This window comes from Rhinopithecus roxellana, chromosome 7, assembly GCF_007565055.1.
Source record: "Rhinopithecus roxellana isolate Shanxi Qingling chromosome 7, ASM756505v1, whole genome shotgun sequence".
NCBI classification, from domain to species: Eukaryota; Metazoa; Chordata; class Mammalia; order Primates; family Cercopithecidae; genus Rhinopithecus; species Rhinopithecus roxellana.
In genome coordinates, this window is record NC_044555.1 from 33,897,240 (window position 1) to 33,920,688 (window position 23,449).

Below are 23,449 nucleotides of genomic sequence, written 5' to 3' on the forward strand. Positions count from 1 at the left end.
AGCAGCGAAGCATTCAAAGAGTAATGCAACTGTTTCTAAAAGCCGATGATCACATATGGGAGTAAAAGAATGACTGGCCAGGCTCCTTGGCTCACGCTTGTAATCCCAGCACTTTGGGAGGCCAAGGCAGGTGGATCACCTGAGGTCAGGAGTTTGAGACCAGCCTGGCCAACATGGTGAAACCTTGTCTCTACTAAAAACACAAAAATTAGCTGGGCATGGTGGTGGGCACCTGTAATCCCAGCTACTTGGGATGCTCAGGCAGAATAATCACTTGAACCCAGGAGGCAGAGGTTGCAGTGAGCTGAGACAGCACCATTGCGCTCCAGGTTGGGTGACAAGAGCTAAACTCCATCTCAAAAAAAAAAAAAAGACCTAAAGTTGGAACTTATAATTAAAAGGGAAACAGAGCATAAAAGTTTGGAAAATTGCAGCCTGGCCATGTGGTAGAGAAGGAAAAAGCATCTTCATGAGGGATATCCAAGGGTGCTGGAGAACAACCACTTGCTAGATAGAAGATGAAAGGGAGCCAGGTGCTAATAGTCAAGACAATGGGATAAAGGCCTCCAAGCCATTTCAGAAGATTTCCAGTCCACCCCTCCCATCACAGGCCCAGAAGGCTAGGGAGACAGAATGGTTTTGGAGGCCAGGCTGGGGCACCACTGCCCTGTGCCACTTTCTTTTTTTTTTTTTTTTTTTTTTATTATACTTTAAGTTCTAGGGTACATGTGCATAACGTGCAGGTTTGTTACATATGTATACTTATGCCATGTTGGTGTGCTGCACCCATCAACTCGTCAGCACCCATCAATTCATCATTTATATCATGTATAACTCCCCAATGCAATCCCTCCCTCCTCCCCCCTCCCCCCTCCCCATGATAGGCCCCAGTGCGTGATGTTCCCCTTCCCGAGTCCAAGTGATCTCATTGTTCAGATCCCACCTATGAGTGAGAACATGCGGTGTTTGGTTTTCTGTTCTTGTGATAGTTTGCTAAGAATGATGGTTTCCAGCTGCATCCATGTCCCTACAAAGGACGCAAACTCATCCTTTTTTATGGCTGCATAGTATTCCATGGTGTATATGTGCCACATTTTCTTAATCCAGTCTGTCACAGATGGACATTTGGGTTGATTCCAAGTCTTTGCTATTGTGAATAGTGCCGCAATAAACATACGTGTACATGTGTCTTTGTAGTAGAATAATTTATAAACCTTTGGGTATATACCCAGTAGTGGGATGGCTGGGTCATATGGTACATCTAGTTCTAGATCCTTGAGGAATTGCCATACTGTTTTCCATAATGGTTGAACTAGTTTACAATCCCACCAACAGTGTAAAAGTGTTCCTATTTCTCCACATCCTCTCCAACACCTGTTGTTTCCTGACTTCTTAATGATTGCCATTCTAACTGGTGTGAGATGGTATCTCATTGTGGTTTTGATTTGCATTTCTCTGATGGCGAGTGACGATGAGCATTTTTTCATGTGTCTGTTGGCTGTATGAATATCTTCTTTTGAGAAATGTCTGTTCATATCCTTGCCCTACTTTTTGATGGGGTTGTTTGTTTTTTTCTCGTATATTTGTTTGAGTTCTTTGTAGATTCTGGATATTAGCCCTTTGTCAGATGAGTAGATTGCAAAAATTTTCTCCCATTCTGTAGGTTGCCTGTTCACTCTGATGGTAGTTTCTTTTGCTGTGCAAAAGCTCTTTAGTTTAATTAGATCCCATTTGTCAATTTTGGCTTTTGCTGCTGTTGCTTTTGGTGTTTTAGACATGAAGTCCTTGCCCATGCCTATGTCCTGAATGGTACTACCTAGATTTTCTTCTAGGGTTTTTATGGTATTAGGTCTAACATTTAAGTCTCTAATCCATCTTGAATTAATCTTCGTATAAGGGGTAAGGAAAGGATCCAGTTTCAGCTTTCTACTTATGGCTAGCCAATTTTCCCAGCACCATTTATTAAATAGGGAATCGTTTCCCCATTTCTTGTTTCTCTCAGGTTTGTCAAAGATCAGATGGCTGTAGATGTGTGGTATTATTTCTGAGGACTCTGTTCTGTTCCATTGGTCTATATCTCTGTTTTGGTACCAGTACCATGCTGTTTTGGTTACTGTAGCCTTGTAGTATAGTTTGAAGTCAGGTAGCGTGATGCCTCCAGCTTTGTCCTTTTGACTTAGGATTGTCTTGGCAATGCGGGCTCTTTTTTGGTTCCATATGAACTTTAAAGCAGTTTTTTCCAATTCTGTGAAGAAACTCATTGGTAGCTTGATGGGGATGGCATTGAATCTATAAATCACCTTGGGCAGTATGGCCATTTTCACGATGTTGATTCTTCCTATCCATGAGCATGGTATGTTTTTCCATTTGTTAGTGTCCTCTTTTCTTTCACTGAGCAGTGGTTTGTAGTTCTCCTTGAAGAGGTCCTTTACATCCCTTGTAAGCTGGATTCCTAGGTATTTTATTCTCTTTGAAGCAATTGTGAATGGAAGTTCATTCCTGATTTGGCTCTCTGCTTGTCTGTTACTGGTGTATAAGAATGCTTGTGATTTTTGCACATTAATTTTGTATCCTGAGACTTTGCTGAAGTTGCTTATCAGCTTAAGGAGATTTTGGGCTGAGACGATGGGGTTTTCTAAATATACAATCATGTCATCTGCAAACAGGGACAATTTGACTTCTTCTTTTCCTAACTGGATACCCTTGATTTCTTTCTCTTGCCTGATTGCCCTAGCCAGAACTTCCAACACTATGTTGAATAGGAGTGGTGAGAGAGGGCATCCTTGTCTTGTGCCAGTTTTCAAAGGGAATTTTTCCAGTTTTTGCCCATTCAGTATGATATTAGCTGTGGGTTTGTCATAAATAGCTCTTATTATTTTGAGGTACGTTCCATCAATACCGAATTTATTGAGCGTTTTTAGCATGAAGGGCTGTTGAATTTTGTCAAAAGCCTTTTCTGCATCTATTGAGACAATCATGTGGTTCTTGTCTTTGGTTCTGTTTATATGCTGGATTACGTTTATTGATTTGCGAATGTTGAACCAGCCTTGCATCCCAGGGATGAAGCCCACTTGATCATGGTGGATAAGCTTTTTGATGTGCTGCTGAATCCGGTTTGCCAGTATTTTATTGAGAATTTTTCCATCAATGTTCATCAGGGATATTGGTCTAAAATTCTCTTTTTTTGTTGTGTCTCTGCCAGGCTTTGGTATCAGGATGATGTTGGCCTCATAAAATGAGTTAGGGAGGATTCCCTCTTTTTCTATTGATTGGAATAGTTTCAGAAGGAATGGTACCAGCTCCTCCTTGTACCTCTGGTAGAATTCAGCTGTGAATCCATCTGGTCCTGGACTTTTTTTGGTGGGTAGGCTATTAATTGTTGCCTCAATTTCAGAGCCTGCTATTGGTCTATTCAGGGATTCAACTTCTTCCTGGTTTAGCCTTGGGAGAGTGTAAGTGTCCAGGAAATTATTCATTTCTTCTAGATTTTCTAGTTGATTTGCGTAGAGGCGTTTATAGTATTCTCTGATGGTAGTTTGTATTTCTGTGGGGTCAGTGGTGATATCCCCTTTATCATTTTTTATTGCATCTATTTGATTCCTCTCTCTTTTCTTCTTTATTACCCTTGCTAGCGGTCTGTCAATTTTGTTGATCTTTTCAAAAAACCAACTCCTGGATTCATTGATTTTTTGGAGGGATTTTTGTGTCTCTATCTCCTTCAGTTCTGCTCTGATCTTAGTTATTTCTTGCCTTCTGCTAGCTTTTGAATGTGTTTGCTCTTGCCTCTCTAGTTCTTTTAATTGTGATGTTAGAGTGTCAATTTTAGATCTTTCCTGCTTTCTCTTGTGGGCATTTAGTGCTATAAATTTCCCTCTACACACTGCTTTAAATGTGTCCCAGAGATTCTGGTATGTTGTATCTTTGTTCTCATTGGTTTCAAAGAACATCTTTATTTCCGCTTTCATTTCGTTATGTACCCAGTAGTCATTCAGGAGCAGGTTGTTCAGTTTCCATGTAGTTGAGCGGTTTTGATTGAGTTTCTTAGTCCTGAGTTCTAGTTTGATTGCACTGTGGTCTGAGAGACAGTTTGTTATAATTTCTGTTCTTTTACATTTGCTGAGGAGTGCTTTACTTCCAATTATGTGGTCAATTTTGGAATAAGTGCGATGTGGTGCTGAGAAGAATGTATATTCTGTTGATTTGGGGTGGAGAGTTCTATAGATGTCTATTAGGTCCGCTTGGTGCAGAGATGAGTTCAATTCCTGGATATCCTTGTTAACTTTCTGTCTCGTTGATCTGTCTAATGTTGACAGCGGAGTGTTGAAGTCTCCCATTATTATTGTATGGGAATCTAAGTCTCTTTGTAAGTCTCTAAGGACTTGCTTTATGAATCTGGGTGCTCCTGTATTGGGTGCATATATATTTAGGATAGTTAGCTCTTCCTGTTGAATTGATCCCTTTACCATTATGTAATGGCCTTCTTTGTCTCTTTTGATCTTTGATGGTTTAAAGTCTGTTTTATCAGAGACAAGGATTGCAACCCCTGCTTTTTTTTGTTCTCCATTTGCTTGGTAGATCTTCCTCCATCCCTTTATTTTGAGCCTATGTATGTCTCTGCATGTGAGATGGGTCTCCTGAATACAGCAGACTGATGGGTCTTGACTCTTTATCCAGTTTGCCAGTCTGTGTCTTTTAATTGGAGCATTTAGTCCATTAACATTTAAGGTTAATATTGTTATGTGTGAACTTGATCCTGCCATTATGATATTAACTGGTTTTTTTGCTCGTTAGTTGATGCAGTTTCTTCCTAGCCTCGATGGTCTTTACATTTTGGCATGTTTTTGCAATGGCTGGTACCGGTTGTTCCTTTCCATGTTTAAGGCTTCCTTCAGGGTCTCTTGTAAGGCAGGTCTGGTGGTGACAAAATCTCTAAGCATTTGCTTATCTGTAAAGGATTTTATTTCTCCTTCACTCATGAAACTTAGTTTGGCTGGATATGAAATTCTGGGTTTAAAATTCTTTTCTTTAAGAACGTTGAATATTGGCCCCCACTCTCTTCTGGCTTGTAGAGTTTCTGCCGAGAGATCTGCTGTTAGTCTGATGGGCTTCCCTTTGTGGGTAACCCGACCTTTCTCTCTGGCTGCACTTAAGATTTTTTCCTTCATTTCAACTTTGGTGAATCTGGCAATTATGTGTCTTGGAGTTGCTCTTCTGGAGGAGTATCTTTGTGGCGTTCTCTGTATTTCCTGAATTTGAATGTTGGCCTGCCCTACTAGGTTGGGGAAGTTCTCCTGGATGATATCCTGAAGAGTGTTTTCCAACTTGGTTCCATTTTCCCCCTCACTTTCAGGCACCCCAATCAGACGTAGATTTGGTCTTTTTACATAATTCCATACTTCTTGCAGGCTTTGCTCATTTCTTTTTCTTCTTTTTTCTTTTGGTTTCTCTTCTCGCTTCATTTCATTCATTTGATCTTCAATCGCTGATACTCTTTCTTCCAGTTGATCGAGTCGGTTACTGAAGCTTGTGCATTTGTCACGTATTTCTCGTGTCATGGTTTTCATCTCTGTCATTTCGTTTATGATCTTCTCTGCATTAATGAGTCTAGCTGTCAATTCTTCCACTCTTTTTTCAAGATTTTTAGTTTCTTTGCGCTGGGTACGTAATTCCTCCTTTAGCTCTGAGAAGTTTGATGGACTGAAGCCTTCTTCTCTCCTCTCGTCCAAGTCATTCTCTGACCAGCTTTGATCCGTTGCTGGCGATGGGCTGCGCTCCTTTGCAGGGGGAGATGCGCTCTTATTTTTTGAATTTCCAGCTTTTCTGCCCTGCTTCTTCCCCATCTTTGTGGTTTTATCTGTCTCTGGTCTTTGATGGTGGTGACGTACTGATGGGGTTTTGGTATAGGTGTCCTTCCTGTTTGATAGTTTTCCTTCTGACAGTCAGAAGGACTGTCTGTTGGTCTGTTGGAGATTGCTTGAGGTCCACTCCAGATCCTGTTTGCCTGGGTATCAGCAGCAGAGGTTGCAGAAGATAGAATATTGCTGAACAGCGAGTGTACCTGTCTGATTCTTCCTTTGGAAGTTTCCTCTCAGGGGTGTACTCCACCCTGTGAGGTGTGGGGTGTCAGACTGCCCCTAGTGGGGGATTTCTCCCAGCTAGGCTACTCAGGGGTCAGGGACACACCTGAGCAGGCAGTCTGTCCGTTCTCAGATCTCAACCTCCACGTTGGGAGATCCACGGCTCTCCCCAAAGCTGTCAGACAGAGTCGTTCGTGTCTGCACTGGCTCCCCCTACTTCCCCTGTTGGTCTTCAGCTGTGTGCTGTCCCCAGAGGTGGAGACTACAGAGACAGGCAGGCTTCCTTGAGCTGCTGTGAGCTCCACCCAGTTCGAGCTTCCCAGCGGCTTTGTTTACCTACTTAAGCCTCAGCAATGGCGGGCGCCCCTCCCCCAGCCTCGCTGCTGCCTTGCGGATAGATCGCGGCAGACTGCTGTGTTAGCAGTGAGGGAGGCTTCGTGGGCGTGGGACCCTCCCGGCCAGGTGTGGGATATATTCTCCTGGTGTGCCTGTATGCTTACAGCGTAGTATTGGGGTGGGAGTTACCCGATTTTCCAGGTGTTGTGTGTCTCAGTGCCCCTGGCTAGGAAAACGGATCCCCTTCCCCCTTGCGCTTCCAGGTGAGGCGATGCCTCGCCCTGCTTCAGCTCTCGCTGGTCAGGCTGCAGCAGCTGACCAGCACCGATTGTCCGGCACTCCCTAGTGAGATGACCCCAGTACCTCAGTTGAAAATGCAGAAATCACCGGTCTTCTGTGTCACTCGCGCTGGGAGTTGGAGACTGGAGCTGTTTCTATTCGGCCATCTTGCTCCTTCCCCCCCCCCCGTGCCACTTTCAAACATTGCTCCCTGCATCCGTGCTGCTGAGACTCCAGCTGCAGCTCAAACAGCCCCAGGAGCGGCTCTCACCACTCCAGAGGATGCAAGCCATGAGCCTTGGTGGCTTCCTTACAGTGTTAAGTCCACAGGTGCACAGAATGCAAGAGCCACGGAGGCTTGGTAGCTTCCCCCTGGATTTCAGAGGTTGTATGCAAAAACCTGGGTGTCCAGGCAGAAGCCTGCCACAGGGCCAGAGCCCCCACAGAGAGACTCTACTAAGGCAGTGCTGAGGGGAAATGTGGGGTTGGAGCCACCACAAAGTGTCCCCACCAGGGCACTGCCTAGTAGGGCTGTGGGAATGGGGCTGCTGCCCTCCAGACCCCAGAATAGCAGAGCCACCGGCAGCGTGCAATCTCAGCCTGGAAAACTCACAGCCATTCAGCTTCAACCCGAGAGCAGCCACATGGGCTGTGCTCAGCAAAGCCACAGGGGTCGCACTGTCCAAGGCTTTGAGGGCCCACCCTTTGCACCTGTGTGCCCTGCATGTGGAACATGGAATCAAGGATTATTCTGGAGCTTTAAGATTTAATGTCTGTTCTGCTGGGTTTCAGACTTGTGTGTGGGGCCTGTTGCCCCTTTCTTGTGGCTGATTTCTCCGTTTTGACCCAATGCCTGTATCACCATCCTATTTTGGGAGTAAATTATTTGTTTTTGATCTTACCTGGTAGGAACTTGCCTTGAGTCTCAGGCGAGACTTTGCACTTTGGACTTTTGGGTTGGTGCTCAGGCCTGTAATCCCAGCACTTTGGGAGGCTGAGGAAGATGGATTGCTTAAGTCCAGGAGTTCAAGACCAGCCTGGGCAACATGGAGAAACCCCATCTCTACTAAAAATACAAAAAACATTTAGCTGGGCATGGTGGTGCACACCTGTAGTCCCAGCTACTTGGGCTGAGGTGAGAGAATCACCTGGGCCTGGGAGATTGCGGCTGCAGTGGGCCAAGATTATACCTCTGCACTCCAGCTTGGGCAACCAGAGTGAGACCCTGTCTCAAACAACAACAACAACAGAAAAAACCTTTTGGGACTATTAGGAAGGAATTATTGTATTTTGCAATGTGAGAACGACATGAGATTTGGGCAACCAGGGGTGGAATGTTATATTCGGATATGTTAAAGTTTGATACCTAATATTGAGGTTGAGGCCTGGTGGGAGGTGTTGGGATCCTGGGGTGGCTCTTTATGAACCATCTTCATGGTCAGGAGTCAGTTCTTGCTGTATTAGTTCCTATGAGTACTGATTGTTAACCAAGAGCCTGGCACCTCCTTCTTTCTCTCTTCCCTCCTCTCTTATCATGTGATGCCTGCCCTGCTTTGCCTTCCTCCATGATTGGGAGCTTCCTGGAAGCTTCCTGAAGCCCTCACTGGAAGCAAGTGCTGGTGTCATCATTTTTTTTGTTTGTTTTTTGTTTTTTTGTTTGACAGGATCTCGCTCTGTCACCCATGTTGGAGTGCAGTGGCATGGTCATAGATCACAACAGCCTCAAACCCTTGGGCTCAAAGGATCCTCCTACCTCAGCCTCCCAAGTATTTAGGACTACAAGGCATGCATCACCACACCTGGTTAAATTTTTTGTTTGTTTGTTTGTTTGTAGTGACAGCCTTTTGCTATGTTGCCAGGGCTGGTCTTGAACTCCTGGGCTCAAGCAGTCCTCCTGCCTCCCAAAGTGCTGGGATGACAGGCATGAGCCACCATGCCCAGCTGAGTCCACCATGCTTCTTGTACAGCCTATAGAACCATGAGTCAAATAATCCTCTTTTCTTTATAAATTACCCAGCCTCAGGCATTCCTTTATAGCAACACAGACTAGAACATCCCACTTATCTGCAGTCTCACTTTCTGCCGTTTCAGTTATCTGAGATCAAGTGAAGTCCAAAAATATTAAATGGAAAATTCCAGAAATGAACAAGTTATATGTTTTAAATTGTGCGCCATTCTGAGTAGAATGATGAAATCTTATGCTGTTCTGTTTTGTCCTGCCTTTGGCTGTGAATCATCCCCTTGTCCAGCATATCCACGCTGTCTATGCTACCTCCCCACCCCATTAGTCACTTAGTAGCTAACTTGGTTACCAGATGGAAAAAACATAGTATACATATGGTTCAGTACTATTCCTAGTTTCAGGTATCCAATGGGGGTCTTAGAACATATTACCTGTGGATAAGGTAAGACTACTGTATTCCAGATTCAAGTTCTTTAGCAAATACATAATTTGCAAATATTCATTCCCACTCTGAATGTCCTTTCATTCTTTTAACAGTGTCTTTCAAACAGTAGAATTCTTTATTTGACAAAGTGAGAATTTTTGACTCATTATTTCAGTTAGAATGCCTAACAGAAAACATAACTCAATAAGAAAATGATAATTAACTATAAGAAAATTTTACTGACTAGGCGCGGTGGCTCACGCCTGTAGTCCCAACACTTTGGGAGGCTGAGGCAGGTGGATCACCTGAGGTTGGGAGTTCGAGACCGGCCTGATCAACATGGAGAAACCCTGTCTCTACTAAAAATATAAAATTAGCTGGGCTTGGTGGTGGCGCATGCCTGTAATCCCAGCTACTCAGGAGGCCGAGACAGAAGAATTACTTGAGCCTGGGAGGCGGAGGTTGCAGTGAGCCGAGATTGTGCCATTATACTCCAGCCTGGGCAACAAGAGTGAAACTCTGACTCAAAAAAAAAAAAAAAAAAAGAAAGAAAGAAAGAAAAAGAAAATTTTATTATCTCCAACTTATTATAATATAGGTTGAGTATCCCTTATCTGAAGTCCTTGGGGCCAGAAGTGTTTTGGATTTCAGATTTTATAATATTTGCATTATACTTTCCAGCTGAGCATCCCTAATTCAAACATTCAAAAATCTGAAATGCTCCAGTGAGCATTTCCTTTGAGTGCCAAATCAGTGCTCAAAAAGTTTCAGATTTTGGAGCATTTCAGATTTTGAATTTTTGGATTAGGAATACTCTACCTATAATAAATTCTGAGGTAGGATGACTCCAGTGTTGGTTAATTTAGCTTCTCAGCAATATTATCAAGGACCCAGATTCTTTTTTTCAATCTTTCTGCTCTGTCATCCTCAGGCTCCTGGTGCTCTTCAGGCTAGTTACCTCATAGTTGCAAGGTGGCTGCTGAAGTTCTTTGCATCACATACAGACATGCAGCAGAGAAAGGAAGAATCTAGACCATCTTTTCTATCTGTCTCTCATTAAGAGTGAGGAAACTTTTCTTAGAAGAACCCCAGAAGACCTTTACTCATATCTCATTGACCAGCACCAGGTCACATAACCATCTGCAAATTAGACTTGCATAAACTCCTTATATCAGGGGTTGGCAAACTACTGCTAGTGGGCCAACTCCAGCCTGCTCCCTGTTTTTGTACAGCCTATGATATAACAGTGGTTTTTATATTTTTAGGTGGTTAAAAGAATTAAATGAAGGATAATATTTTGTGACATGTGAAAATTATATGAAACTCAAATTTCAGTGTCCAGAGAACTTTCCATTTCAACTAGGAGATGTAAGGAGTTAAAAAGATGTCACTCTTAACGCTAATAAGAATGAGAACTGAGGCCAGGAATGGTGGCTCATGCTTGTAATCAAGGCAGTTTGGGAGGCTGAGGTGGAAGGATTGCTTGAGCCTAGGAATTCGAAATTACAGTTAGCTATGATCATGCCACTGCACTCCAGCCTTGACGACAGAGCTAGATGCTGAGGAAGGAAGGAAGGAAGGAAGGAAGGAAGGAAGGAAGGAAGGAAGGAAGGAAGGAAGGAAGCTAGCTGGAGGACATACTGCAAATGAGCAACTCTTCAAACCCTTTATGAACCCTTCAGAGAATTGAAGTCACAGGCCAAATGACCTGAAGAGAGACAGGCGCCTGCAGGGAGACTGAAGACTCAAGCATTTGCTTACCTGGGGCAGACTCTGCTTTATACTATATAAGCCAGTAAGAACATTAAAGTAGAAATTTTGATGAATTCCTGGAGGCAATTGCTGAAGTGTGAGCTAGTGCGACAGTACGGATCTCCTGAGAGCTTCAGTGACAGGAACACTCCAAACCTCTTGCTGCATTCTCCTCTGGGAATCCCTCCATCCCAGGCTCTCACAGGAAGCATAGGAAGAATCTTGAGAAAGCTCCCTTCCTCCTCCCTCCATCCCTAAGATGCTGGCTGGGGACTGGAGGATAGTATCCACTGCGAAAATCTCCAGTTCTCCCAGACTCTTTCCTCTATCTCCCTTATGGAACAAACAGCTTAATCTGCAGTGGGAAGGGATCCAACAGAAGGCCTTGATAGGGGAATCACAGCTGAAATATTTAGGGGTTTAAAGAAAAGCTATGCCTTAAAAGAAAAAAAGTCAAACACTGATCTCCTTTAGGAATAGCATATCTTAGTTTGCCTTGGTGGAGACAGAATTCATGACCCTAGGACATCCTCAGACATACAACCTAAGCTGCCTACAATTAATCTTTTCTGATCTCCCAAGTGGTAAAGTATAGTGTTCACACTAGTATTCCATAAAGAAAGAGAAGTTGGCCAGGCACGGTGGCTCACACCTGTAATCCTACCACTTTGGGAGGCCAAGGTGGGTAGATCACCTGAAGTCAGTAGTTCAAGACCAGCCTGACCAACATGGTGAAACCCCGTATTTTTGTATTTAAAAATACAAAAATTAGCTAGGTGTGGTAGTGGGCGTCTGTAATCCCAGCTACTCGGGAGGCTGAAGCGGGCGAATCGCTTAAACCCAGGAGACAGAGGTTGCAGTGAGTCAAGATCACACCACTGCACCCCAGCCTGGAGGACACAGTAAGACTCCATCTCAAAGAAACAAAAAACAAAAAACCAAAATAAATAAATAAATAAATAAATAAATGAAAGGGAAGTCAATAGAAGATTGGGCTCAAACAGATCCTAGAGGTACAATTAAGTTGCATGAACAAGGAGTTCACATCTCCTGGATTCCACACCTATGGATCATAAAGAATTATCTATGTCCAGATTATAGAGTAATTTAAAAAATAATTGGGCCTACTTTATGGATATTTCTATGATATGTTTGCTGGCACCAGTTGGAAGTAAAATGCTGCAGTATTATAGTTCCACTCAGGCATGGTCCTGGACAATGGTGAAAGGGCTTATTCTCAGCAGGAAGAACTTCAAGCAATAAATCTGGTTGTCCATGTTGCCAGGAAGGAGAGATAGAGGTGTGAATCTACACAAAAACATTTCTAATGGTTTGGTTAGAGGTTCAAGAAATAGAAAGGAACAAAATTGGAGGTTTGGTAGCATAGACATCTGGGGAAAAAGCATGAACATGGAACTCTCAAAATGGTCTCAGAGTTTCAGACTGCTTAAATAACTTGAGAATACTCACCAAAGCTCCCAACTATGGAAGAGGCTCTCAAATTGAGTGACTCACCCTAGGGTTGTCAGCCTTCTTTCCTAGCCACTTCAGTGCTTGCCCAAGAGGTTCATGAACAAAGGGCCAATTTCCCCTCATATGGCTGAATTGGCCTTTGGTGAGTGGCCAATTTGTTAACCCTAGTTACTTATTATGAGCTTCCAATGAGAGATTATGACATGAAAGGACAAACCAGCCACACAGTGGTATGTTAATTGTACTATACTCCTTCCCTTATGGAGCAGGCAGCCATTCATTGTCACTAGAATGCCTAATTATTCCGGAAATGGACTTACCTTACCTGCCCACCGTATTTCTCCAAATCTCGCCATTCATGGGCTTACTGAATACTCTTATTCACCATTATGATATAGAGTAGAACAGTGCTCTGACCAAGCAACTCATCTGTCTTAGTCCGTACCTGTTGCTGTAAAGGAATATCTGAGTTTATTTTTTAAAAAGGCTTATTTGGTTCACAGTTATGCAGACTGTACAAGAAGTATGGAACTAACATTTCCTTCTGATGAGGGCCTCAGGAAGCTTCCACCCATGATAGAAAGTGAAGGAGAGCCTGCATGTGTAGATCACGTGGCAAAATAGAAAGGAAGAAAGAGGGGAGGAGGTGCCAGGCGCTTTTCACTTGATCTTAGCCAAAAGGCCGAGAAGGGATGCAAGGCACTTTTCAACAAGCAGTTCTTGTGGGAACTAACAGTGAAAACTCACTTGCTCTTGCAAGAATGACACCAAGCCATTCATGAGGGATCCACCCCAAGAATCCAAACACATCCCACCAGGCGCAACCCCAAACATGAGATTTCAATATGGGATTTGCATGGGAAAGATATCCAAATTATATTTTGTCCTTGGCCCCTGAAATCTCATGTCTTTCTCACATAGCAAAATATTATCATCCCTTCCCAATAGTCCCCAGAAGTCTTAACTTATTCCAACACCAACCCAAAAGTCCAGTCTCACCTGAGACTCAAGGCAAGTTCCTTCCAGGTAAGATCAAAAACAAATAAGTTACTCCAAAATACAATGGTGGTACAGGCATTGAGTAAATATTCGGATTCCAAAATGGAGAAATCAGCCACAAGAAAGGGGCAACAGGCCCCACACACAAGTCTGAAACCCAGCAGAACAGACATTAAATCTTAAAGCTCCAGAATAATCCTTGATTCCATGTTCCACATGCAGGGCACACAGGTGCAAAGGGTGGGCCCTCAAAGCCTTGGACAGTGCGACCCCTGTGGCTTTGCTGAGCACAGCCCATGTGGCTGCTCTCGGGTTGAAGCTGAATGGCTGTGAGTTTTCCAGGCTGAGATTGCACGCTGCCGGTGGCTCTGCTATTCTGGGGTCTGGAGGGCAGCAGCCCCATTCCCACAGCCCTACTAGGCAGTGCCCTGGTGGGGACACTTTGTGGTGGCTCCAACCCCACATTTCCCCTCAGCACTGCCTTAGTAGAGTCTCTCTGTGGGGGCTCTGGCCCTGTGGCAGGCTTCTGCCTGGACACCCAGGTTTTTGCATACAACCTCTGAAATCCAGGGGGAAGCTACCAAGCCTCCGTGGCTCTTGCATTCTGTGCACCTGTGGACTTAACACTGTAAGGAAGCCACCAAGGCTCATGGCTTGCATCCTCTGGAGTGGTGGGAGCCGCTCCTGGGGCTGTTTGAGCTGCAGCTGGAGTCTCAGCAGCACGGATGCAGGGAGCAATGTTTGAAAGTGGCACAGGGCAGTGGTGCCCCAGCCTGGCCTCCAAAACCATTCTGTCTCCCTAGCCTTCTGGGCCTGTGATGGGAGGGGTGGACTGGAAATCTTCTGAAATGGCCTGGAGGCCTTTATCCCATTGTCTTGACTATTAGCACCTGGCTCCCTTTCATCTTCTATCTAGCAAGTGGTTGTTCTCCAGCACTCTTGGATTTCCCTCGTGAAGATGCTTTTTCCTTCTCTACCACATGGCCAGGCTGCAATTTTCCAAACTTTCATGCTGTTTCCCTTTTTTTTGAAATGGAGTTTTGCTCTTTTCCCCCAGACTGGAATGCAGTGGCACCATCTCAGCTCACTGCAACTTCTGCCTCCCAGGTTCAAGCGATTCTTCTGCCTCAACCTTCTGAGTAGCTAGAATTACAGGCACCCACCACCATGCCCAGCTAATTTTTGTATTTTTAGTAGAGATGGGGTTTCACCATGTTGGCCAGGCTGGTCTCAAACTCCTGACCTCAGGTGATCCACCTGCCTTGACCTCCCAAAGTGCTAGGATTACAGGCATGAGCCACAGCACCCGGCCATTCTTTTACTCCCATATATGATCATAGGCTTTTAGAAGCAGCTGCATTACTTTTTGAATGCTTTGCTGCTTAGAAATTTCTTCTGCCATATACCCTAGGTCGTTGCTCTTAAGTTTGGTCTTTTTTTTTTTTTTTTTTTTTTTTGAGACGGAGTCTCGCTCTGTCGCCCAGGCTGGAGTGCAGTGGCCGGATCTCAGCTTACTGCAAGCTCCACCTCCCGGGTTTACGCCATTCTCCCGCCTCAGTCTCCCGACTAGCTGGGACTACAGGCGCCCGCCACCTCGCCCGGCTAGTTTTTTGTATTTTTTAGTAGAGACGAGGTTTCACCATGTTCGCCAGGATGGTCTCCATCTCCTGACCTCGTGATCCGCCCGTCTCGGCCTCCCAAAGTGCTGGGATTACAGGCTTGAGCCACCGCGCCCGGCCAAGTTTGGTCTTCCACAAAGCCCCAGGGCATGGACACAATGCAGCCAAGTTCTTTGCTCAGGCATAACAAGGGTCACCTTTGCTCCAGTTCCCAATAACTTCCTCATTTCCATCTGAGACTTCGTCAGCCTCTCCTTTCCTTCCTTCCCTTCCTTTCCCTTCCTTTCCCTTCCCTTCCCTTCCCTTCCCTTCCCTTCCCTTCCCTTCCCTTCCCTTCCCTTCCCTCCCCTCCCCTCCCCTCCCCTCCCCCTCCCTCTCTCTGTCTCTCTCTCTCTCTCTCTCTCTTTCTTTCTTTCCTTCTTTCCTTCTTTCCTTCTTTCCTTCAACAGAGTCTCGCTCTGTTGCCCAGACTGGAGTGCAGTGGTGCAATCTTGCGATCTCACCTCACTGCATCCTCCCAGGTTCAAGCGATTCTCAAGTAGCTGGGACTACAGGTGTGCACCACTATGCCCTGCTAATTTTTTTTTTTTTTTTTTTTTTTTTTTTAGTAGAGACAGGGTTTCACCATGTTGCCCCAGCTGGTCTCAAACTCCTAACTCAAGTGATCTGCCCTCCTCAGTTTCCCAAGATGCTAAGATTACAAGCATGAGCCACCGCACCCAGCCCGCTGTCCATATTTCTACCAGTATTTTGGTTATAACCACTGACCAGTCCCTAATAAGTTCCAGACATTCCCTGGTCTTCCTGTTTTCTCAGCCCTTCACATTTTTCCACCGTCTGCTTATTACCTGATTCCAAAGCTGCTTCTACATCTTCAGGTATCTTTATAGCAACATCCCACTTTCAGTACCAATTTTCTGCCTTAGTCCAGTTGTGTTGCTATAAAGGAATACCTGAAGCTGGGTAATTTATTTTTTAAAAAGGTTTATCTGGTTCACGGTTCTGCAGGCTATCCAAGAAGCACAGTGTCAGCATCTGCTTCCGATGAGGGCCTCGGGAAGCTTCCACTCTTGGCAGGAAATGAAGCGGAACCTGCATGTGCAGCTCACATGGTAAGATAGAAAGAAAGAAAGGAAGACAGGAGTAGGCGTCAGGTTTCCTTCCTTCCTTCCTTCCTTCCTTCCTTCCTTCCTTCCTTCCTTCCTTCCTTCCTTCCTTCCTTCCTTCCTTCCTTTCTCTCTCTCTTTCTTTCTCTCTTTCTTTCATGGAGTCTCACTCTATTGCCCAGGCTGGAGTGCAGTGGTGCAATCTCAGCTCACTGCAACCTCTGCCTCCTAGGTTCAAGCAATTCTCCTGCCTCAGCCTCCCGAGTAGCTAGGATTACAGGCAGTGCACCACCACGCCTGGCTAATTTTTATAACTTTTAGTAGAGATGGGATTTCTCCATGTTGGCCAGGCTGGTCTTGAACTCCTGAACTCAGGGTGATTCCCCCCAACCTCGGCCTCCCAAAGTGCTGGGATTACAGGCATGATTCACTGTGCCCAGGCAGTGTCAGGCTTTTCACAACAAGCAGTTCTTGTGGAAACTTAAGTGTGACAACTCAGTCACTCCTGCAAGAATGGCACCAAGCCATTCATGAGGGGTCCATCCCGAGGATCTAAACAACTCCTACCAGGTCCCACCTTCAACATTGGGGATCATAGGCCGGACGCGGTGGCCCACGCTTGTAATCCCAGCGTTTTGGGAGGCTGAGGCAGGTGGATCACCTGAGGTCAGGAGTTTGATACCAGCCTGACCAACATGGTGAAACCCTGTCTCTACTAAAAATACAAAAATTAGCCTGGCATGGTGGCTTGTGCCTGTAATCCCAGCTACTCAGGAGACTGAGGCAGGAGAATCACTTGAACCCAGGAGGCAGAGGTTGCAGTGAGCCAAGATCACACCACAGCACTCCAGCATGGGCGACAGAGCGAGACTCTGTCTCAAAAAAAAACCAAAAAAACACACACACACACATTGGGGATCATATTTCATCATGAGATTTGGAGGGGACAAGTATCCAAGCTACGTCATCATCTTACAGCACAAAAAATCAGGAATGAATGGATATTTGTGAAATGTACTGGTCTTATCCCTTATCCTAGCACCAAAAAATAATTGACCTTACAGAACGAAAAGAGCAGTCATAGCACAAATTGGGAGACAACACTTAGGTCAGGGTGACATCGTACAGTAGCTGATAAATACCCGTTGCTTTTTATGTCATAGGCAGAACACATAGACTCAGGAATTAAGGAATGGAGTGAAGAGTCATCCCTCTTACTGTTATACTTAATGAATCACTTGCAAAAATTTTGTTTCCTCTCTCTGCAATTCTGAACTGCTCAGTTTAGAGGTTTTTAGTACTGAAGATATAAACTTTTTCTGAGGTATATTTGGCAACAACCACTTAGTCATTTCAAGTTTCTTATGCCACTGGATAAACAGGCCACAAAAATGGGAAGGAGTTACTGGTTAGGCTGGGATGACAGACTCAGTCAAGAGGAAATAGGGTTGCTGCTGTCTAGTTGGGTAGAGATGAGTATGGAAGACACTCAGGGAGGCCTCTGGGGTACTTCCTGCTGCTACCATATTCAGGAGTAAAAGTTAATGGAAGACTAAAGCAAATCCATGTAGGTGGAACCACCAAAGACTCTGAATTTAGAATTGGTAGTGGAAGAAGGAAATGATAAATACCAGCCACAGCCTCTTGATCAGTTGTAGAAAGGGAGATTTCTACCTGAATATCCTTACTATATGTGTTACTCCTGTGTATATATATTTATATATGTTTTAAAATTAATTTTCTTTACTCTTTTCATTGCTCTATGTAGAAAGTGAAGGATGTGGTGGTGAATTTCATCATTTGGTCCATACGTTACAGAAAATAGGAATCAGGATGGAACTGGAGAATCAAAGGACCTTACCCAGAAATTCTGGACTTGGGTCTGGATGCAGTAACTGATGAGACTCTTGACTCCCTTTGGGGAAGGGGTGAATGTGCTTTCAGTTGCATATGGAATAGTTTCATTATGAAGGGGGCATTTCTGAAATTGTATGTATAAGGGAGTGGCTGTTGGACAGACAAAGAGTGGCCTGTGGTGGACAAATGCTGGTTTTGTCTGTGCAGCATGTGTCCTCCTTTTAGTAACAACTCCTCCTTTTTCCCACAGGAACTCCCCTACCCCACTAATTCCACACACTCTTGGTGTAACTGCCCATTAAGTTCTTTTATTTCTCATGTTGATGAGGTGAGCAAGTGATCTAGTTTAGGACAATACAACTCTCTTAGGAACTTGAACCTTGAGTATAATAACATGAAGATTGTGAAAAAAATGGATGGAACAGATTCATCTCGATCATGGTATCCTGTTTATTAAAGCTGACTACCAGAACCCTAAAAGTTGTCTTGATTCGTGTCCTTTCTGAGGTTCAGTTATTTGGTTTCTTCTTTCATTCTGTGATCCCATTCTGCTTTTTTTTTTTTTTGCTTTGTTTTGTTTTGTTTTTTGTTGTTGTTGTTTTATTTTTTTGATCCCATTCTTCTTCCAGTAAATTCCTTTTGTTCTTTCATTCGAATAAATCAGATTTGATTTCTTGCAATAATCAATACCTCATTATACACTGCTGAATGAAAAAGGCAAGTCATAAAGCAACATGGAGGAGAGTAGATCAAGATGGAAGACTAAGCATATACTCCAACACCCTGCTCCTAGCCTAATATTTGGAAATGACAGAAATGATGTATCTTAAAAAATGTAAATATAGTGCCTGGAAACTAGAAGAGATATTTCTGTAGACCTAGAATTACAAGGAATCTCTGAAAGAAGAAAGGCAGATGTGATTAGAAAGACAAAGGAAACTAAACCCTTGAATTAAGCAAGCAGGCAAAACATGTTGCAAAAGATGGGAGCGTCTTGGAGGAGGGGTTGGTCCAAGCTTAGAGATAATAGAAACTTGTAGCAAGAGAGCCAAGAGTGATTGCTTGAAGGCTAAAACAGGGACGGTCATGTGAGGAGAAGCCTTTGGGCTACAGAAGCAAGATAGTATCCAGGAAACTAATGTCCCTTGAAAGGAAGGAAATTCTCCCACCCCTAGAAGACTACCTACTAGTACACTCTGTCCAGCAGCACATCTACTGTACCACAACCCCAATGCAGGCTTTGTTTAATACAACCCACCATTTTTGCGAGGCTCAGAGAAAATTTCAAATCAGCGTGTAGTATAATTCCCTTTATTTGATCTTTGTGAAAAGGAAAATAAAAACCTCACCAAACCTATTTATGGAAAGCATATACACATTTTATATGCATAAAAAAGGGTCTGGAACTCCAGCCTGGGCAACATATCGAGACTCCAAGATAAAAAAAAAAATTGCTAGGAGTGGTGGTGCATGCCTGTAGTCCCAGCTACTCTGTAGGCTGAGGTGGGAGGATCACTTGAGCCCAGGAGGTGGAGGCTGCAGTGAGCTGTGATCATGCCACTGCACTCCAGCCTGGGCGACAGGGCAAGACTCCATTAGACAAACTCAAAAAAAGGATCTAGGCCATGCACCGTGACTCATGCCTGTAGTCTCAGCACTTTGGGAGGCTGAGGCAGGTGGATCATGAGGTCAGGAGTTCGAGACCAGCCTGACCAATATGGTGAAACCCTGTCTCTATTAAAAATACAAAAATTAGCTGGGCGTGGTGGCACGTGCCTGTACTCTCAGCTATTCGGGAAGTTGCGGTGGGAGAATCACTTGAACCTGGGAGGCAGAGGTTGCAGTGAGCCGAGATCGCACCACTGCACTCCAGCCTGGGTGACAGTGAGACCTTGTATCAAAAAAAAAAAAAAAAGGGTCTATACAGCAAAGGGTTTTTGCTGTATACTATATAGTTGTTGTTTGTTTGTTTGTTTGTTTGTTTGTTTGGAGATGGAGTCTCACTCTGCCGCCCAGGCTGGAGTGCAGTGGTGCCATCTCGGCTCACTGCAAGCTCTGCCTCCCAGGTTCATGCCATTCTCCTGCCTCAGCCTCCTGAGTAGCTGGGACTACAGGCGTCCACCACCACACTCGGCTAATTTTTTTGTATTTTTAGTAGAGATGGGGTTTCACCATGTTAGCCAGGATGGTCTCGATCTCCTGACCTTGTGATCCGCCCGCCTCAACCTGCCAAAGTGCTGGGATTACAGGCGTGAGCCACCGTGCCCAGCCTATATAGTTTGTTAATAGTATACAGCAAATTATTAATAAGGATTACTCCCTACAGGTGGTCAGAAAACAACTTATACTTTTTACTTCATAAGATCTTTGTTTAGATTTATTTTCTTTTTCTTTTCTTTTTGCAATAAGCAATAATAAGCAATACTAAGCAAAGGTCTCTTTCATTATTGATTTTTTTCTTCATATATTTTTAAAATTGAGATATAATTAATATGCTATAAAATTCACTCTTTTTTTTTTTTTTTCTTTAGACAGAGTTTTGCTCTGTCTCCTAGGCTGGAGTACAGTGGAACAATCTTAGCTCACTGCAACCTCCACCTCCCAAGCTCAAGCGATTCTCCTGCCTCAGCCTCCCAGATAGCTGGGTAACAGGTAGGTGCCACCATGCCTGGCTAATTTTTGTATTTTTAGTAGAGATGGGGTTTTGCCATGTTGGCCAGGCTGATCTCAAACTCCTGACCTCAAATGATCCACCTGCCTCGGCCTCCCAAAGAGCTGAGATTACAGGTTTGAGCCAGTGTACCTGGCCAAATTCACTCTTATAAAGCATACAATTCGGCTGGGCTCGGTGACTCACGCCTGTAATCCCAGCACTTTGGGAGGCCGAGGCGGGCGGATCACGAGGTCAGGAGATGGAGACCATCTCTACTAAAAATACAAAAAAAAAAAATTAGCCAGGCGTGGTGGCGGGTGCCTGTAGTCCCAGCTAATTGGGAGGCTGAGGCAGGAGAATGGCGTGAACCCGGGAGGCGGAGCTTGCAGTGAGCCGAGATCGCACCACTGCACTCCAGTCTGGGCAACAGAGGGAGACTCCGTCTCAAAAAAAAAAAAAAAAAAAAGTATACAATTCAATGTTTTTGGTGTACTCACAAGGTTATGCAACTATCACCAATACCTAACTTTAGCTATTTAATATTCTAGAACATTTTCATCATCTCATAAATAAATCCTATGCCCCTTAGCAGTCACTCCCCATTCCTTCTTTCCCCAGCCCTTGGCAACCACTTCTTGTCTCTACAGATTTGCCTCTTCTGAACATTTCATACAAATTAAATCACACAGTATATGGCCTTTTATGTTAACTTCTTTTACTTAGCATATTTTCAAGATTTTTCCATGTCGTAGCATGTATCAGTACTACATGCTTTTTCATGGCTGAATAATATTAAATTCTATGGATGTATCACATTTTATCTATTCATCAATTGATAAACATTTGAGTTGTTTTTACTTTGGGGCTACCATGAACATTTGTGTACAAGTGTTTGTGTGAACACGTTTTCAATTCTTTTGGGTATATAACTAAGAGTGGAACTGCTGGGTCATATGGTAATTCTGTGTTTTACTATTTGAGGAACTGCCAAACAGTTTTCCAAAGCAGTGGAACCATTTCCATTCCTACCAGCAATGTATGAAGGTTCTGATTTCTCCACATTCTCACCAACACTTATTATTGTTCAATGTATTCATTTTTGTGATTAAAATAATCTGCAATAGACACCTCTTAGGAGAACTTTGGAACCACCCTGGATACACAGGTGTTGGTTCCCAGACACCTTCCCAGACACCAAGTTTGTACACATGACTCTGTTCTCTGGCCACAGATGATTAGACTGGGAGCGAGCATCTGATCCAAACAGAACCAATAAGCCCTTTCCCTGCAGCCCTTGGAATTGAAGCTAAGAGAGTCCAGTCTCAGTCTGATTGCTCTCTTAAATGATGGAGAATAAAACTCCAGAGCTGTTGGTAATCATTTTAGTAATCACTCTGTGGACCAGGAAGCACCAGGAATCAATTGACAATGTGAGAGAAGAATGAAGGAAATATTTATTGAGAAGCAGAGATTAGAGATGGAAAGAGGATTTTCAGGGTTCTCTGTAATGTTTGAGACTTTAGTTCCTTCCTGAGGCCGAGTTTTTTCCTATCTTTAGATTTCTCAAGCTACTCTTGTATTCTTAATAAGCACCCCTTTCTTGCATAAATTAATGTGTGTGTTTCTGTTACTTGCAACCCAAAGGACATTGACTAATACAGAAATAAAACATGAAAAATGACAAAAAGGAGTTCTATAAGGCAAATACAACAGGCAACTTCTGTAGACAGCCAAAGACAGAACATCAGACAGTCATGTGCCAGCGTAATGCTGTTTTGGTGAAGAGTAGTATATATGGTATACTATGGTAGTCCCCTAACATTAATAATGGAGCTAAAAAATTCCTATCACCTAGTGACGTCTTGATGATTCTGACCCTGTGTTGGTCTAGGCTAATGTGTGTGTTTGTGTCTTTGTATTTAACAAAACAGTTTAAAAAGTAAAAAAAATTAAGAATAGAAAAAACCTTATAGAATAAGAATATAGAGAAAATATTTTTGTATAGCTATACAATGTATTTGTGTCTGCTGTAATAATTTGTAATAACCACTATTGAGGTGAGTGCAAGTATTGCAAGTATCTGCTTAAAATGCCATGTGACACTAATCATCTCCATGTGAGTAATTCATATCTCCAGTAAAAAAGTGATCCCTCACAGCTCTTGCATATTTTTCATGATGTTTACTGCAATACTGTAAACCTTGAGTAACAGTATGGGACCCATAAGAGGTGCCACTAAAGATGCTGGAACTGTCCCCAGGAAGCAGAGAAAAGTCATGACATTACAAGAAGTTAAATTGCTTGATATGTTCTGTAGATTGAGGACTTCAGCTGCTATCGCCTGCCATTTCAAAAAAATCCAGTGTAAGAATAACTGTAAAAAAAGAGAGAGAGAGAAAAGTAAAAACCGTTGTGAAAACCTTGTACTTTCTGTGAAATACCCTTTTATCTTGTATTGAAAATGCAGTTTTTTTTTTTTTTTTTTTTTTTTTTTTGAGATGGAGTCTCACTGTCGCCCAGGCTGGAGTGCAGTGGGGCCATCTCGGCTCACTGCAAGCTCCGCCTCCCGGGTTCACACCATTCTCCTGCCTCAGCCTCCGGAGTGGCTGGGACTAACAGGCGCCCACCACCACGCCTGGCTAATTTTTTGTATTTTTAGTAGAGACGGGGTTTCACCGTGTTAGCCAGGATGGTCTCAATCTCCTGACCTCGTGATCCGCCTGCGTTGGCCTCCCAAAGTGCTGGGATTACAGGCGTGAGCCACTGCGCCCGGCCCCCAAAATGCAGCTTTTGTGTGGGTGCAGGATTCCTATAAGAAAGTGATATGTATAGATTCTAATATGATGTGAGAAATAGTGAAACCATTATATGGCAACATAAGCAAAAGGAAGGTGAAAGATCTAAGCTGAAC